The sequence below is a fragment of the Pelobates fuscus genome, chromosome 13 (assembly GCF_036172605.1).
Source record: "Pelobates fuscus isolate aPelFus1 chromosome 13, aPelFus1.pri, whole genome shotgun sequence".
NCBI classification, from domain to species: Eukaryota; Metazoa; Chordata; class Amphibia; order Anura; family Pelobatidae; genus Pelobates; species Pelobates fuscus.
In genome coordinates, this window is record NC_086329.1 from 46,650,365 (window position 1) to 46,669,933 (window position 19,569).

A 19,569-nucleotide genomic window follows, 5' to 3' on the forward strand; every position below is an offset into this window, starting at 1 on the left:
TACGGCTATCTTACAGGCAGGAGTCGGTGCATGGCTCAGTAAGACCGACATAACAAATGCATTCAAACTACTACCAATCCACCCCACACTGTGGCACCTACATGGCATCAAGTGGGAAGGGAACTACTACTTTTTCTCACGACTAACTTTTGGTTCTAAAAGTAGTCCAGCCATATTTGACACATTTGCCGAAATCCTATGCTGGTTACTACTCAATATATCCAGATGCCCTACAGTCATACATTATCTGGACGATTTCCTAATGGTCGAGGAGAATTCTTCCCCTCCCAGTAGCCTCAAAGAAACTGTCAGCCTATTCAACCAGTTGGGGGTCCCAGTCTCCCCTACCAAGACCGAAGGCCCAGATACCATCATCACTTTCCTGGGCATCATGCTAGACTCAGCCAACATGCAAGCTAGCCTACCACGCACCAAGGTAGAAAACATCCTGACAAACATCAACCTCTATATACAACTACGCACTTGCAATCGCAAAGAATTACAATCTTTACTGGGGTCACTCAATTTTGCCATGCGTATTATACCTCAAGGCCGTGCTTTCATATCACGTCTCCTCAGCATGTTCCCACGGTTTCTACATGATGCACACAGATTAACCCTAGATACCCAAGCCACGGCAGACCTTCTCATGTGGAGAAACTTTTTAAACTCCTGGAACGGAAAAAGCATGTTCCTCCCTCAATTGTCTGACACTTCTCCTACTGTTTGGACAGACGCGGCGTCTACCACAGGTTTTGCAGCAATTTTTGGGAACGAATGGCTTTGGGGTAGCTGGCCTTCAGAGGTGCAGGACCTGGAGTGTTTTTTCTCTACCTCAGCTCTTTTCGAGATATATCCCATCGTGGCGGCTGCCGTGGCATGGGGACATCTATGGACAGGTTCATCAGTCAGGTGTTACTCAGACAACCAAGCAACCTGTTCCATTATCAACAAAGGTCGCTCCAACTCCCTTACTATCATGAGATTTTTGAGGAAACTCACTTGGTTGGCAGCATGTCATAATTTTTTCTTGCACTGTGTTCATATTCCAGGTATTTGTAACGAGGCGGCTGATAATTTGTCTCGTTTTAAATTCCAGGCCTTTCATCAACTTCTCCCATCAGCCGCGCTCACAGCCACGGCCACTCCACTGTTCCATCAGCTAACAATGGACTAGACGTTATCATGCAACATTGCAGAACTTTGTCCCAACTAGCTCTATCTACAAATACCAGGAAAACCTACAACAGAGCTTTCAGTTTATTCAAAAGATTCCTTTTGGAACACAACATATTACAACCATTCATCATGACCTCTTTTTTAGGTTTTGCCTCTTTTTGCCACCTCAAACTCAAACTTTCTTACAACACAATCAAACTATATCTTACTGGCATCCAACATCACATGCTGACCTTACAACCCAACAACTCAAGTTTCATGTGATCATACCAAATCAAGAACATCCTTAGGGGTATACAAAGATCCGAACCCCCGCATACAGCACAGAGGCTTCCTATAGATTTTCATATCCTTAAGAAATTATCACAACTACTAGATCTAAAACCCTTCTCCTTCAACACAACCCTAGTCATCAAAACAGCTAGTTACGTGGCTTTTTATGGGTTTCTGAGACCTAGAGAGTTTACCGCCATCAATACAACACAATCCACTCACCTACTGCTTCATTCGCACTTAACCAAACACATGGACTATTATATCCTGACACTACCTCATTCCAAAAACAGTCAACACGCTCCACCCGTAGAGGTTAAATACTATCCGACTCACAACAGTTGGTGCCCCGTCAAAATACTGGACTCTTATACAGAGAATCTCAAGGCACCACCATCACAACCACTTTTTGTTCTACGAGGTTCAGTTCTCACTACTACCAACTTCATGACCCACGTTAGGTCATTACTAACACAGCTGGGACTCAAGCCAGCTAACTATTCAGGCCACTCCTTCCGCATAGGAGCGGCCTCCACAGCCTCCAGTGTTAACATACCGGTTCATGTTATCAAGACACTGGGGCGCTGGAAATCATCCGCTTACACACGGTACATTCCTAACCCTGTACAAGAAGTAAGAAATGCTTTTCAGAACATGTCTTGTTAAAAGTATGTATATTGGTAGTTTGTATTAAAATATTGAAATTTCTATTTTTGCCCTCTTTATTTTCAGGCCTACCTCATCGTCGGTTTCGGCACACCACAACCGACTTGCTACTTTTATACCTTCCTACACTTATTAGGTCTTATTTCTCTTTGCCATCATGAGCCCTTCACACAAGTAGTAAGGCCTTTTGGCCTGTGTTTGTGGGAGGGGCGTATGACACACCCCTTCCCTACTTAAGGGACACCCCTTACCTGGCTCCATACCTTCGAGGTCAGCGTTGCATCACCCTCCCACCCACACCTCTTTATCAACTCCTTTTTCTTACATTTCTTCTTGGTGGGCCCTCTTTATTTTCAGGCCTACCTCATCGTCGGTTTCGGCACACCACAACCGACTTGCTACTTTTATACCTTCCTACACTTATTAGGTCTTATTTCTCTTTGCCATCATGAGCCCTTCACACAAATATATATATATATATATATATATATATATATATATATATATATATATACACACACACAGCCATCCTCCTGTTAGCTTACCTTTGTTTACAGGAGAGTGGCTTGCTTTGGATTCTGGTCCTGGCTGAGGCTGATGCGAGTGAGCATGCAGTAGCAGCTTACTCCAGACTCCTCTTCCCTCCATTCCTCCCAGGCGGCTCCCTGTGCAGCAGAGAGGAAGTGACATGCTGTCACTTCCTCCCTGCTGGCTAATATAATATGACAGGGGCCCTGTCGATTCTTAATGGGCCACGACACCAGATCAGACCCCTATTTAGATTATTTTCTGAGGATGAAGGGGGGAAGACGCAAATCATATAGAATACCCTGGAAATCACATACACACACAATCTGATAAACATTGTACGTCAGATTGTGTGTGTGATTTCTGGGATATCGTATACAATTTGTGGGTGTCAGAGAGCTGCATTTAAACTGGGAGTCTCCTGGAACCTCCGGGAGACTTGGGATGTCTGCTGAATGGCTGAGTGTGATTGGATGGGTGAAAACAGCTGGATTGTAAATAGATAACATTCAGTGTGTCTGGTGAATGTGACTAGGTTTGTGACAGTGTTTGGCTGGGTAAAAGTGACTGGCTGACAGTATGTAGCAGGTTGACGGTATATAACAGGATGTATAACTGGTGAATGCAAATAAATGGGAGCTGGTGAGAGACAAAAGGTGGGCTCACATTGTAACCATGCATAAGGTTATTAGGCTGGCTGAGTGGATGGCTGTAAGGAGAATCCACAGCAGTTGCAGATCAGGTTTATCCACCTTTAAATATGTGTCTGGGTGCACTACATCCTGTACTCCCCCCTTAGCTCACCCTGATCCTCTGTTTATATTTTTAAATGGAAATCCTGACCCTTCCATGCTTAGATTTGGTTTGGAATGCTTGCGTGTCAAATTTAGCCAATCTGATGATATTTAAAGAGTGCACATTCTATACACTGTGTGTATATATACATTGCTTATTTGCAAATTACTGTGGAATTTAGTAACTTTATTCTGTATATGTGGTTATAAATTTGATCCTCTTTAACCCAGCTGCCTTACATAGACTGGGCATCTACAAGTCAATATTCTATAATAGACTAGTGTGTGCAACTAAAGGGGTGACAGGGCAGATTTTTCCATCAATTATTGGCCACCAAATACCCTTTCCGGCAGATTTAGCAGCCCACACACTTGTAAATGCATCTGTTAAAGAACCTTTTGGAAATATTTGAGGTTTTGAAATGTGATCAGTAGGATAGCCAGAGACATATTTGCAGCATTCAAAGCAGACAAATACTGACCTCATTTGCACACCACAGAAAACGCAAACAAATTAGCAGATGTGCGGTTTCATCTGTCAGGCTCGTGGGTGCATACACATTTTAACATATTGCCACCCGTTACAGGACAAGAGTGACAAATACTATGATGTTCTATCATTTGCACAATGTCAAATGTCCAATACATACATAAAAATGAGATATGTTAACCAATTTGTTCAAGGAATTATGCACTGTGAATTGTAAGGGTAGAATGGGTTTTCCCTAATGTTAGCAGGTGAGCTTACACTTAAACTGCATACCATCTCAAATCCCTCTTTACATTTTTATAATGGATACCTCTGGCCATTAGTTTTGTATTCTGTTTTAGTTTTTGTATTGCTGATGTCTTTGACTGATAAATATTAAAGGAACACTCATGGGTCATGTATTCCTGACCCTAAAGTGATAAACACATTTTAGGCACTTCTTGCCCCCCTTAAATAAATAGAAAACACACCTTTATTCCAGCACCACACTGATCTGCTGGTGCTGGCCCCGCGCTGATCCTTTTCCATAGGAAAGCATTGGATTGGCTGAGATTATCAATTCGGTTTGGGGGCGGTGCCAAACACCCAGTTGGCCAATTAGCACTTGCTCCTAGAGATGCATTGATCTCTGAAAAGGCAGTGTTTGCATTAAAATGCCTGCAGGGACATACTATACACACCAAAACAACTACATTAAGCTGTAGTTGTTCTGGTGGCTACATTGTCCCTTTAACGTCATTGCTGCAACCCAGGACTAATGGCATATTTACAGTACAGCACATGTTATTGTGTATGCAGCATATGGGTGTTAAAAACATTTATTTTGTGATGTAGAAAATAGGCTTTTTTTTTTACAAAGCAAAGGTGATTTGGTGATTCATAATCACTTCATAATTTTATAAGGAGTGAGTTGCAAAGTATATAAAATACATGCACTGGTAATTTTTAAAAACAAATAAATCAGAAAAATCTCTAAATCATAAAAAAACAAAAAAATGCAAATCCCGACAACAACGTATATTTAATTTAATTTTTGTATAGCTATAGATGTTCAGTTTACCATCTGTTTATCATTTATAATGAAAAACATACATTATGGCAGGAAAGAGGTTACTATTTGGACTCTAAGGTGTTCTGTTTGTGAAAAGAATAATTGATGGATTTAAGCTGGACCCTAGGACTGGATATATTGTTGGCAGTAAAAAGGCTGTTTGGCTTATTGGATGTGCTTCTTGCAATGAAGAGGTTGAAAGTTACACTACTGCAGCAAAGGTGAAGAGTTGTTTTTTTTTTTTTTTTTTTTTTTTTACTTTTTAATGTTCTTATAATGTATAAGTTAATAGTTGGCCTCTAGAAAAGACTACTGTCAATGCAAAGAGTTAAAGTTGTACTCTGGACTGTGCAGCTGGCAATTAAGACATTTTCACTAAAGTGAATATGTTACTATGCAGCCTTAGAAAGTTTTGGTTGCAGATAAAGGGATGCTACAGGCATGAACACAACTTTAGCTTAATGAAGCAGTTTTAACTGCTCACTTCTCTGCCCTTTAGTAGTTAAATAACTTTTGTTTATGTTTATGCAACAAAACATAGCCACACCTCTCCTGGCTCTGACTTACACAGCCTCCATATAAAATAGTTTCATTTTCAATCAGATGTTGACTTACTTTAGATGTTTTATCTCCTGCATGGAGTGTGGCTAGGGCTGTATAAACAAACTTATTTAACTCTTAATGGCAGCGAATTGAGCAGTAAAACTGCAGGGGTATGATCTACACACCAAAACTGCTTAACTAAGCTAAAGTTGTATTGGTGCCTATAGTGTCCCTTTGAGATATTAATACTGTACCTTATCTCCCACCATCTAGAAGTTTGTAATCGGTACAGGGGTTAGGTGGACTTTGCCACTTGCATCTCTGGCACCCAAAATGGCTGGTCCTGCATGGAAAGGGGATAGAACTACTCAATGTAGGGGAGCGTGAGCCTGTCTGGCTGGACCCAATCAATGTAACAACTGTGCAGTACTTAATACTCTGAATGCATTTTGCATAGTCTTTTGATACACTCACACTATGCAGATTGGGAACATTCTCTTACAGTGGGACAAGAGCAGGAATTCAAAACCCCAAAAATTAGATGTTTTGCAGGATTTACCAAGAATGTTAAACTTCTACTGAATTCACTTTGAATTTCTGATTCAAATTTAGATGATAGAGAAGAGTTGTAACTGTTGTATTCTGTGTTCCAGGCAATGAAGAGGTTAATATTTTCATTGTACGCCTGTTCAGAGGTCCTTTCTCAGCTCAGTCATTTATATTTCATGTCATTCAATCCCATTTGCATGACTTGGTGGAATATTTACACAGCAGAAATGATGCACTTTGTTAAAATAAACCCAGTTATGCATGATTGGGGCAAACACATTTTGCGGATTAGATATCGGAATCCATAGCTTAAACTAATTCAAGGTGCGTTTGAAATCAGTTAAGTATTTATAGCATTCAGATAGATATATCTGAATCAACAGCTTGAAAAAGCATAGACAAATTAAATGTTGAGGCCAGGACAGCAGGCTTGTGAAATTAACAGGTTCAGATATTGTAAATGTCTCCTTATCAACCAAACAATATATATATATATTTTTTTATAATTATTTTTGCAATTCAGTACAGAAAAAGTATTAGTGGGCTGTTCATTATTAACCTGGAAACAGTGAGCCAATATTACAAGGGACATAGAAAATGTATATATATAAAAAAGGGAAATTTTAAGGCGCACTATAGTCACCAGAACAACTACAGCTTATTGTATTTGTTCTGGTGAGTAGAATCAGTCTATTCAGGCTTTTCAGTTTATTTCAGAGAAAAGGCAGAGTTTACATTACAGCCTAGGGTAAGTACTCCACTAGCCACTCCTCAGATGGCTACTAGAGGTGCTTCCTGAGGGAGTGCTGCAAAATGTGCAGCACTAGCATTCAGTGTCTCCACTCTCTGCATGGAGACATTTAACTTTCCTCATAGAGATGCATTTATTTAATGCATCTCTATGAGGAAATGCTAGCTGGCCAGGGCTGTGTTCAGCTTGTACTGGCTCTGCCCCTGATCTGACTCCTTAACAATCTTTCCTATGGGGAAACATTGTAATTGGCTAAGATCACCACTTAGGATGATGTCAGGCAAGCAGGCAGAACAGGGGAAGAGCCAGCAGCAGCATGGGGAGGGGGTTGTTGGTGGGGGGAGGCGGTTGGTGGTGGGGGTTATAGATAGTGTTTTTTTTATGCTTTTGGGTCAGGAATATATGAACACTGACCCTATAGTGTTCCTTTAATGATTTTTGTATTTATTCGTTAAAGCAAAAATTGACTTGGAAAATGAAAATTTCTGTTAAAAAAAAACTGATTGTATAAATTCTCCAGTGACACTGTCGTAAGCCATTTATCTGGTTCCATTATTTTCTACCACATTTAATAATCTGTTTGATCCATGTTGTTGTATATGTTTATAGATCGATACACATTCCAATTCGCACATATTTAGTGTAACATGATTCTTGATAGAAATAAACACCCAGGGACGTCCACGTTCTGTGTATATTGTGGCCCAAAACTTGTAGAAGCCACATAAGTCAATTGTGGATGCTCAGACCAAAGCAGCTGTTGTGTGAATATAAACAAGTACTTGAGCCGACTTTCTCTTTGACAGCTGTGTACTTGATTTATTAAATAAAAGGAAACTGCTCATCCTTCTCTTTGGGAGTTTGCGTATTTATTTTTACATGTCGAGCAGAATGCATTTTTTGGGTGGGCTACACCCTTCAGGCTTGTCCGTCCAACAGACAGACTGGTGGATTCTGTGCCAGGGCTCTTAGACGGATGTTAGCCCTGCGGATGTGTGATCGGAATAGAAATCCACAAGAAGTGAGGTTCTGGAAAGGACAAAAGGCAGAGATTTAAGTGAGATAATGCATCGGAGCTTCCTTATAGCATTTTACAGGACAGGAAACCTCTCACAGGGGCTGCTATAAGTCATGATTTTAGTAGGTCAGAAAGTCAGACTCACTTATTCCTCTATGATTTATTACACTGACTGCACCACAACATATAGTATTTAATATAGGAAGTGCAGTAAAGCCACTGCGGGACGTCAGGCTAAGAGCAGTATTTACAGTTCTTTTTTGATTTTCCTGGTGTATTTAAAGTGAACACAACCCGCATACAGACAGCACAAAATGTCTATATACAATAATATTTAATTGATTTTTTTTAAAGAAAAATTTGCATTTGATATGTTGTAGTATATATTCCTAAATTACCCTTCACAAAGTGATTATGGTCATAGCTCTTAGTTTAAAAGATTTTCAGGTTTATTCCTTTCTTCAGCCCTTTAGATATTATTCTGGGGCAGTGAGGGTGAATGTCCCTCTTTTAAATAGTGTATACTAAGCTGTTAATTGTATTCCTAACAGGTCGAAAAGTCAGCTGCTGGCTGTAGAATACTAAGGGAGCACAACAGCTCAAACAGGAGAAAGAGGTGTTAACTCGACTAAAAAATGTGTTGGCTACATCCCATAATCAGCATGGTGCCAACTCGATTCATAAACGATTTGGTCAACATTAACACCTTGGTGGCATGAGCATTGCCAACCAGCCGCCAAATTAAATAGTTTATATTAAAACAAAATAAATACATAAACCAATATGACTCGTATAATAGTGTAAGAAAGGCGTGGCAAGCTGCAGGTCGGGGCATTTCAACTAAACAATTAACAACTACTGGATGGAGCCTGTAAAAAAATATATATATTTTTTTAATTTAAAAAAAACATGGGCAAATAGATAACCCCAAATCCTAAAGCAATCGAAACAACTCGGCCATTGGTGGTTTTGGTTGCTTTGGAATTAGGGTATTTGGCGGCTCAGAATTTATTTATTTTTGTCCAAATGGTGATTCTGCCAGAAATTAATCTCAAAATCCAGTGTAAATGAGCAAAATGTCTGAAGGTGTTGCTTCTAAGGAAGTAGGTAACAAAATGGAGAAAAGACACAAGGAGAGTAATCACATACTATCTTGTCATATTTATTTCACGTAGGGTGCGGATATTACCTCCTGAATGAAAAGGCAGGAAAGGATGCATTTGTCCCCAAGTGCAGATTTAGGAGGGAGGGAGCACCATGACAAGTGCCCGCCCCCCTCCCCCCAAGACACCAAGCAGGTACTCATGCTAAAAATCCAGGCCCAGATTTTAAATATCTGAACTATTTGCCTGCATGCAGGGCCACGTCACTCCTAGCACATTTGATTGGGGCATTTGAGTGGACTGAACAGGAATAGCTGCCCTATCATTAGTTTAGTGAGCAACCACTGGCAGGCATGGCATATGGGAAGTTTTTAACCCCCCTATAGTTAGCTTGGGGTCATATTGACTTGTGTAGATGTTTTTCTTTTCTATATGTGTGTGTATGTGTGACAGCTGGCTTTTAAAATTGCATTAGCTTAGACTCTCACTATGTTAAAGGGGCAACCCAGACATGTGTACCTTATGCTCACTCTGTCTAGTGGGGTATCGCCTACAAATCACTGATGAGGCCCAAAGATAGCTGAAACAATCATCTTGGGTCGTTGTATTTCTCGAGCAGAGTGATGAAATTTTGAGAGATGTAATGCTGGAATTTAGGATCTGGACTGCCCGTTTAGGCGGTATTAGTCTGAAATGCAAGTGGTATAAGTTCTCTCTGTAATGACACACGTGAGCAGAAACTATTTTGAGACCGGAGGTGGGAATAACCGAAGGGCAAGCTATTGAGTTTCTCTGAGACTTTGTCATTCTCAGAATTCTCGTATTCAGCTATAATGATGACCTCATTTCTTCATTATCTGTCCAAAGGTGGACAGCAATCATAGGCTGCAAGCACTGAGCTAAACTGCTCCCGGCACATTCAGACTCTTCAGCCATTCAGGTTTGGACTCATTTGTATAGATATTCTGGAAGTCAAATTTCTTTTAAAGAGGCATCCTTTAAGTGAGAGGAATACTGCTCATAAAGGGTAACAATACCATCCCAAGACTCCTCACACCACAACATTGATCTCCTTTTAAGTTATTTTTTTAAAATAATATGCAAGCTATAGCCAACTTTAATGTCAAACTATTAAATTATGGTTACGTAGCTGAAAAGAGATTTGTGTCCAAGTTTAGCCTTCCACACATATGTTTTTGCTGTTGATCCAAAAGAAGGCAAAAAACAAAGTCTGAAGCGCTTCCAATTTTGCAACAACTGGGAAAAAAATCCTTTTTGACCCCAACATGGCAGTTAGATATCTCCTTGGATCAAACGGCGATTCTTCCAGCCTAAATGTATAACCTTGTGTCCTATGTATAGCCCTGTTTATGAATAGATTTCCAGATAATGGTTTGTACTGGCCCCAAATATATTTGTATAATGTTATCATATCTCCTCTGAGGCGCAGTTTTTCTAAACTAAAGAGATTTAAATTTTTTAACCTTTCTTAAAAACTAAAATTCTCCATTCCGTTTAACAATTGTGTAGCTCATCTCTGCACTTTTTCTAGTGCCATGATATCCTTCTTTAGAACAGGTGCCCAAAATTGCACAGCATATTCAAGGTGTGGTCTCACCAGCAATTTATAAAGAGGCAAAATTATATTTTCATCCCGAGAATTTATGCCCCTATTTATAAATGACAAAACCTTACTGGCCTTAGCAATGGCAGATTGACATTGCATATTGCTGCCTAATTTGTTTTCTATAACAATTCCCAAATCCTTCTCGTGTGTGGTTATCCCTAATTGTAAGTTGTTTGTGCATTCTTTACCCCAAAGTGCATAACTTTGCATTTCTCTACATTAAATGTATTCTGTTATTTTAGTGCCCTGCCCCCCCAATCTATCTAAATGCCCATCCTTGTTTACTTCCCCTTTAAGATATGTTTCAGTACCTTTTTTTTTTTATTGGAAAAGAAATACTGCTTTCTAGATACCCAACATATATCCATTCTGAATCTGTACATATTGTTCAGAGCTTTGTAACCTTAACACACTGACTGCAGTTTTTAAACATCATTTAATTATGATAAAATCTCTCTAAGGAGCGATTCGGGAGTGTGAAGGTGGAACATTTGCATGCACATGGGCAGAATTTAAATATCTGCCGCTCAGGCTCAAGAAAGTGCTTAAAGTTTATCTAAAATAATCTCCCTGGAATCTTTTACCATTTGGTGGTGGATACTGCTGTAGTGTTTTACATATAAATTATGAATTATTATAGAGCAAACCGTGCTTAGTAGAGTTCTTTATTTATACATAAGGCTGTCAGCTAGTACTAAAATGAATCTGTTGATCTAGAGAATTTTAGTTATTATTACCAAATATCTGTGCCTTCTATTTCAAGTGAGTCTTTTTTTTGTCGGTCTGCTTTGTTCATTATTAACATTATACTACACAAAATAATAAAGTTGAAAGAGCAGGGTCAGGCATGTTTTTTTTTAAGGGACAACTTTAGAGATGTAAAAAATGGAAAGCATCACAAATTATATCAGTACAGTACATGGTACTGCTCTTTACCCCAGATCCATATAAAGCTACAAAAGTAGGCTCTTAATTCTCATAGACAACATTTTTATTGGAGGTCGAGTCGATTCACAGCATCCTGAGTGAACGTATCTCCTAGCGCAGTGGTTCCCATGTCAAACGTCAGGGCTCAAGTTTGCTCTTGACCCACTTTGCAATAGTCCAGGATTTAGGCATTTGTTGGCCTTAGAAGGCATTTTAAGACCCTGAGAACCTCTTTACCCTAACCGTATGTAATCCCTAACCCTAGCTACCTACTTCATGCAGTGTTGTAACAGCTTAACTCAAATATTGTTAAGCACATCATGTTTTATTTTAACTCCTGGGTCATAACACTAAAATATTTACTTTAAGTTTAGACACAGCCAATTATCTAATCTTATGTACAATTAAAGAAAACTGTTATCTTTAAATTTTACTATTGGTGACATTAAAAGATTATAGGGGAGATTTATCAAGGTAAGAAAAGGGTATATTATTGGGAAAAACACTAAATAGTAAGTAATCACCATAAAAACCAAATTATTGTTTGTTTGGTTTTTAACACTTAATACAGACAGTAGTATGTTTTGCCTTGATTATTCACCTCCTACATACAGAGTTCATATCTGAAATGGGAACACCTTGGGTTTGTCACCATTTCCCATCCAATAAGTACTCACATCAACCCTCTCTTAAAGGAATACCCAAGCACCATAACCACTACAGCACACTGTAGTGTTTATGGTTCCAGGAATGTCCTGCCCCCTACACTGTAAGTAGTTGAACAGTTCTAGAAATGAGGTACGGTGGGCATCGTTCTCCGCTTCACTACTCACAATGGAAAAGCAGAAGTTCCTGAGCTTATCTCTAGAATACAAGCGTCATCTGATCACTCTTGGTCAATGAGCTAACAAAATAGAAAGAATGTCCCTCCTAGCCTACAAAGTGGAAAGTACCAAGAAGTCTCAAGAAATCGGGGAAGGGGGGCTAAGTTTGTTATTATATATAGTAACAGACTCTGAACAATATCATGACTATAACTTTGCTTTTATTAGAATCTATTAAAATACACACCCACAAACAAACAAAAAATGGAAATAAAAATATATAAACAATGGTCAGATATCTAAACTGGAGAGCTATAGCATGAATCACTATGCATAACTTATGGGAACAGTAAATTAGCTACTGGGATACAATAAGTTGTATACAAACGTAGCCATTGTGATGCCAGCTAAGCTTACAACTTTGTAATCCTTCTACAAACACTTTGTAAAAGCTGACAACTGGAAACAACTTAACTGTGTCAAAGTAAAAATGTAAATACGTGTGGAAGGCCTCAATTGAAATCTGCAATCTGCAAATCTGCAATAAATCACCCGAGGCTGCAGTTAAACTTCAGTCAGATGACAAATCAAATTGGTAAATACCATAAGGACAAACTTCTCATTATATGAACATAGCTCTGCCTCAATATTAAACTACCCTGGAGGCCTGCCTCAGTATACAGCCCCAAGCATGGACATTAGCGTTTAACAAGATATAAAGGTAAAACACCCTCAGCGACGGTGTAAAAGCGAAGAGATCTTATTCCCCCTCCCTTATTTCCTGCCCACAAAGAAAACAACAAACGCAGTGTCCAAACTCTATCCTTTAAAACCGATCTCCAACTAGCTCTCACAATTTAGAAAACTGCCTACCTGTGTCTCCATAACATTCAGTTAGTTCAGCACAATACATTGTTGTGTCCTGGTTCAGAGACTCTTACTATTTATTATAGTAATAACAGCTAATGAGATACTCTCTGCACTGCCAAGCTTAGACAAGACTTCTTCTGACTCTCCATCATCCGTAGTGGAGGCAGGATGCCGGGTCCGCTGGAGCCCAGTTAAAAAGTCCATTAAAAAAAAAAAATTTGAATACTTATGGGGTGCAAGGGCATTCCTGTCACCATAACTGCTAAAGTGCGCTGTTTGAATTTAGGGGTGGATGGTTGATGAAAGACTCCAAATTTCTTCTTTAATTGCATAAAGGTGTATCCTGGGGACACCATACAAAATCATCTTAACAATTAGCCTAGCGCCAGGCAGAGTGTTTAAAGTACAGACTGGTCCAATCTTTGTAAATTTGGTACCCTAGATGAACTATAATATTGCATTTGCTGCCCCCCGCATCAAGGTATGATGAGCTTTAGGGGACATATAAATGTAATATATAGTCTCAAAATAAATAAATAAATTTATTAAATATAAGCTTGAAAAAAAACATAATCTCTAGAATAAAATAAGTAAACAATGGAGTGAATAAATGGAAAAGGTAAAAATAATAAATATCCATGTTTGTGTGTTCACGTATCTCCCAAGCAAGGGTATCTTCTTGCTCCTTGTAAGGAGTCATTTTACCCTGTCTCTCTCAATAGTAAAAGGGAACAAGGTTGGAAATAAGATAAAATGTTTGTATAAAGTTAATGCGGTAGATTTGCTAAAAATCGGTGAAAACCAAATGACTCCCCTTGACAAATTGAGAGCAGTCTCTTGAAATGTTAAGGTGCTTGATGATCACTGCTTTGGTCCACTCTATTTTTTGCCATAAGCGGCAATATGGGCGAACAAAATACATGTTGATGTCTGAGTGGGTGTGAAGGGGACAGCAGAATACATTGCTTTAACGTCTTCATCCTGATGTGTGTGTGATATTAAGATTGCTGTTTGTTGGCACCCACCCAAGTACACACTCTTGTTTTTAACAGACTTATAATGTGTATATTGCAAGATATCCTTGTTGTGCATTATAGGTTAATTTCAGTCTGTTGCAACAGTGAGTGAAAGAAGCACAAATGGTAAGAATGAGCACATGATATCACTGTGGACTTTTAAGTTAGTTTATTGATGGTACAATATATGCAACATGCAAGAGACTTTTAGTATCTAGTGGTATTCTTTAATTTAAAAAAGAACATGATTGCATTTAATATTTGATGGTGAGTTACATGAGTTACTGAGCATCGTAGCTTAAAGAAACACTATAGGGTCAGGAACACAAATGTATTACTGACCCTATAGTGCTAAAACCACCATTTTGTTGGCTCCCCGTCCCCCCCTTTAAAAGTTAATAAAACTTACCTTATTTACAGTGCTTGCCCCTCCCGAACTGCCTCTTTGGCTGACATCATCAGAATTCATGATCTTAGCCAATCCAATGTTCTCCCATAGGGAAAGCATTGGATTGGATGAGAGATTCAAGGAGGTGTGGCCAAACACCATCCTAGCCAATCAGCATATCCTCATAGAGATACATTGAAGCAATGCATCTCTAGGGGGAGAGTTCAGCATCTTCATGCAGGAAGCACTTCCAGTGGCTGAGTGTTCCTATGCTGTAATCTAAACACGGTCTTTTCTCTGAGGCAAAAAGCCTGCAGGAATTAACTATACTCACCAGAACAACTACATAGTTGTAGTTGTGCTGGTTACTATAGTGTCCCATTAATCTGTGTTTTTTGTTCTAGGAAAGATTTCATATTTATAGACACGGTTGAACAAGTTGACGGGGAAGCAGGGAATACATCTAATAGATGGACTATGTATAAAATGGTCATAGCACGCATGAAGGCCGTAGCATACACTAGAATAACATTTATCCACGTTTATTTTGAGCATTTGTTTAACCCCTTAAGGACCAAACTTCTGGAATAAAAGGGAATCATGACATGTCACACATGTCATGTGTCCATAAGGGGTTAAAAGGGCTTTCAATTTAAGTGTGTTGCGTGGTGAAATCCTGCCCCAAGTGAAATGAGAATTACAATGTTTGAGAAGTACAGCATTTTAGAGCGTTTTTGTAGCTGTAAAAATAGCTAAATCTGCTTTACTGTGAAAAATAAGCCCTTTATGTAAAACATCTCCATGATATGGGACAGCTGCCTGCGGATGCTGTCACTAAAGCAGAAAGCAGATCCAATCTGTTGTTCTGGTCAAAGAAGTGTTGACAGTCTTTGCTTGAATTCAAGATGATTGTGTGACAGTCGAGAAGTGTTAATCAATCGTTTATGATCTAGATGGTTCTATGGCCTTTTCTTCAACCATCATTTCCTTGGAGCTGCGATAAATCTGTTAAAAAGAGGAAAATGTATCATACAAAGGTGACTTCAATTGCATACAATATCAGTGGAATTGGTTGACTTCCAATGGTTGGAGTTATAGAAACCAGTTTAAATCCAAGAGATAGTTTACTCTTCTACTTTTGAAAAAAAGACTAAATAAGATCAATACATTTTGGGATCATACTGTGTTTATACAGAGCAAAAAGACAAATTATCAATAATGCAGACTTGTATTAGATCTATAGATAATAGAAATAAATACATACATCTTGGAACTCTCCCTTTTATGGATGGTTTCTTACTGGAATGGATTCGTGATGCACATTAAGATTGACAGATGCTACTGTAGTTACATAAGGGTAACTTTAGTTTATTTCATAAAGGATAACAATTACATTTTGGATAGTGATAGACTACAGCTAGATGTCACTGTATATAGAGAATTATACAGATCACCAAGGGTTAAAGGGACACTATAGTCACCTGAACAACTACAGCTTAATGTATTTGTTCAGGTGAGATCTATAGCTCCCTGCAGGCAATCTAATGTAAACACTGTATTTTCAGAGAAAATAAAAAAGGCCCTGTACACGTCAGACGTATTAAAATATGTCTGACGTGTGCAGGAGAGAGAAGGCACTGTATGCGCACCTTCTCTCTCCTGCCTGTCAGGAGAGGGGGCGGGAAAAGACCGCGAGCTGAGCTGTCAGTCAGCTCAGCTCGCGGCCATGCAGTAGTGCGCTTAGGACTTCATAGGGCGGCATAAATGCCGCACTATGAAGTATGTGCGCATGTGCTGCGAAGCTGCGAAGCTGCGCATGCGCACAAGGGAGCAATGACGCTTCCGAATGGAAGCGTCTGATTTCTCCCTGCTCGCGCCCGCCTATTTTGTCATCTTGACAAAATAGGGAGTGCGGCTTCACGAGGCTCCCGGCGCTGGAACGAGGTGAGTAAAAAGGGCTGCCTGGAGTGTCCCTTTAATGCTTTCTAGTAATTTAAGAACTATGAACCCAAAAGACTCCCAAGTAACTTCATCTTTACACCAAAACTACCAGAGGTCCTGGATGCCAAGGCAGAATTTCTACCACCTGACAGTAGAAGTTCTGTAACAGTACAGGGCAAAGAACTCCATGGATATGATTGCTGTATGGATGTTACTAGCTTCACTTCATTTTGTCTTGACTTAAAACAGATTTAAAGAAACATTCCGGACATCATAACTTCATCTCAATGAAGTTGTTACAGTACCAGGACATCCTGGGTGCCAGTTTTACCTTAAATGTGTGAGGAAGGTACATAATGTATGTGAATGGGGAGCTAAAGACAGGCTGACAGGGACAATTTGTGTAAGGCTTCCTCATTGAAGCCTTGGACCATTGTTCAAAGCCAGGGGAAGAGCGAACTGGAACTGTCTTTACAACTTTGGGGTTTAACCCCTTAGGGTAATATGATATCCTGAACCTCTTGGTAGCATGGTGCCAGGAGGTCCAGGCTATGGTGCTCGGAGAACCAGTCTTGATCTTGGCAGAATAAAAAAGTAAATATACATACATAAATAGATTGCAACATTAGTGTTTTATCTACCACTATGGAGGTAAATATAAGTAGTACCTGTTATTCCAGGTGCCACAAAAATATGAAACCATAAAACATGTCCATATAAATAATTATATTTCTGTGTAGTAGGTTTACTGCTGATGTTTGAAGCTAGACAAAACAATTGTAATAAGTAGAGTTATAAAATTGGTTTAGCCAAGCAATTTTTTTCTGAAATATCTGCAGAAAAATAAATACATATATTATATATATTGAATATATAAAAATAGATTATTTTTTTTACTGCTCCAAGTATGTTTCCCTTTATTACTTACTTTCACTTTATTTGTGAATAAAATAAACATTTAGAGAATATCTCCTAGCTATTAATCATCTTTTTTTCATGGTGCCACAGGTAGAATTTAGAATCACAAATCAAAACAAACATGTTTGGCCATTGTGCAACTCATTTGGTTTGTGAGTTCGATATTTCTCACTTCGGAGTCTCATGAAGTCGACTGGTCACTCGATCGTTCCAAATTCAGATGGAAGTTAGAACCAAAATGAATCTCCAAGTCCAACATTAAGGACATTGTTACTTTTACACAAGTGGAAAAAAAAATAAAAAATAGTGCATCTAATTAATTCAACACAGAGCCTGAGCTTCACTACAATGCTAATGAGCAACATAGTGGAGACTGGATACTATAACAAGGCTAGGCAACCTTCAGCACTCCAGATGTTCTATACTACATTTCCCAGAATGCTCTTAACCCCTTAAGGACACATGACATGTGTGACATGTCATGATTCCCTTTTATTCCAGAAGTTTGGTCCTTAAGGGGTTAAAGCCATAATGCTGGCAAGGCATTAGGGGAGATGTCCACCACAACTAGGGTGCCAAAGTTTCTCTCCCCCATGCGTATATACAATAAATTAGGTCCAGGCACTCAGGATTGCTGCAAAATGCAGGTTTATTGGAACAAAATGTGCCACAATTTAGCCTACAAAGAGCAACATTTCGGCCTACAAAGAGGCCTTTATCAAGTGTAGGCCAAAACGTTGCACTTTTTGTTCCAATAAACCTGCCTTCCTGCAGCAATCCTGAGTGCCTGGACCTAATTTATTTTATCTACTAAACTGGATTTTGACAACCCTGATCCGGATAAACACCTGGATTCTTAAGTGTAAGTGCGGTATCCTCCGTTTGTAATTTACTCCTGCGTATATAGTCAGTTGGATGTTGCAGACGTTTACATTCAGTATCTCCTTCCTCATTCCTTCTAGTGCTAGCTGAATGTGTTGGTAGTTGCAATTATTGCAGTAATTTGACTTTGACCACATTTTTTGTATTTAATGTTGTATCTATACCTTTCTGAATTTTTCACAATATATAGATCACTGCTAGTTATTCAAGATGGACAGAGGAAAATAATTACAGTATATATAAATTTATGTTATTAGTATTAAGCATAATAAAAACATTTGACAAGTTGGTAGCTCACTGTATAAATCAAACAATATTGGCTATTGGTTAAATCTAATTTTTTTTAAAATTGTTTTAATAAAACTGACTAAAATATTGCTTGAATAGATGAGGAGCATTAAAGTGAATTAATGTAATGCAATGGTGATAAGAGTTTAATATGTAGCACATGTGTCTGTGATTACACAAGAAAATGAAACACACTTTTAATTAAAAAATGCCATATATTTAAACCTTGATGACATTTATACTCCTTTCCCCATACATTAGAAAAGTCTAAAATTGGATATGAGCTCATGTGAGAGTAATTGAGCTAGATGGGGCACACGAATGCTATTCCAGAGAATAACAGAGTGCTTTTATGTTTATTTAAAAGTAGTACTTGTGAATACAGCACCAATATGTTTAACAAATTAAGTTTTTCATGCAACATTTGCTTGCTTTTTTCATATTGAAAATGTTGTACATATTGAAAACTTAAAGGAACACTATTGCGTTAGGAATACAAATCTGTATTTCTAACTCCATAGTGTCTATATTAAAGCGGCACTGTCATGCCGAATTCCGTTTTTTTTTAACCCACCTCCCGCCTCCACTACATCCAATCGACCCTCTAGTCACCCCCAAATGCCCCTAAGCCCCCACATTACCTATTTTTTATTCTTTATCTTCTGCCCCGATCTTTATTCAGGGCGCCGCCATCTTTGTGTGGGTAGGTGAAGTCCCTGTGGGACACGTCATCTACCCACACTACACAGACTGTGAGATTCCCGCACATGCCCAGTGAAACACCTGGACATGCGAACGGGAATTTCACCTATTCATTCATTCATCAGAGAGACGAATGAATGAATAGAAAAAATCAAACGAACAAACTAACACCGAATATCAGTGTTCGTTTGTTTGTTCGGTTTATTACAAGGAGGGAGCTACCAGCGTGCAGCACCCTCCT

The 19,569-nt window shown here is 38.9% G+C and overlaps 1 long non-coding RNA gene across 1 annotated transcript in view; it reads right to left on the bottom strand.

The window, feature by feature from the left end:
* Positions 1-15,532: 15,532 nt before the first annotated feature.
* Positions 15,533-19,569, bottom strand: part of LOC134583431 (uncharacterized) — a 213,361-nt gene continuing 209,324 nt past the window's right edge. Inside the window, exon 3 of the long non-coding RNA XR_010086315.1 lies at positions 15,533-15,602. This is a non-coding gene — a long non-coding RNA (uncharacterized LOC134583431). The remainder of the gene's footprint in view (positions 15,603-19,569) is intronic.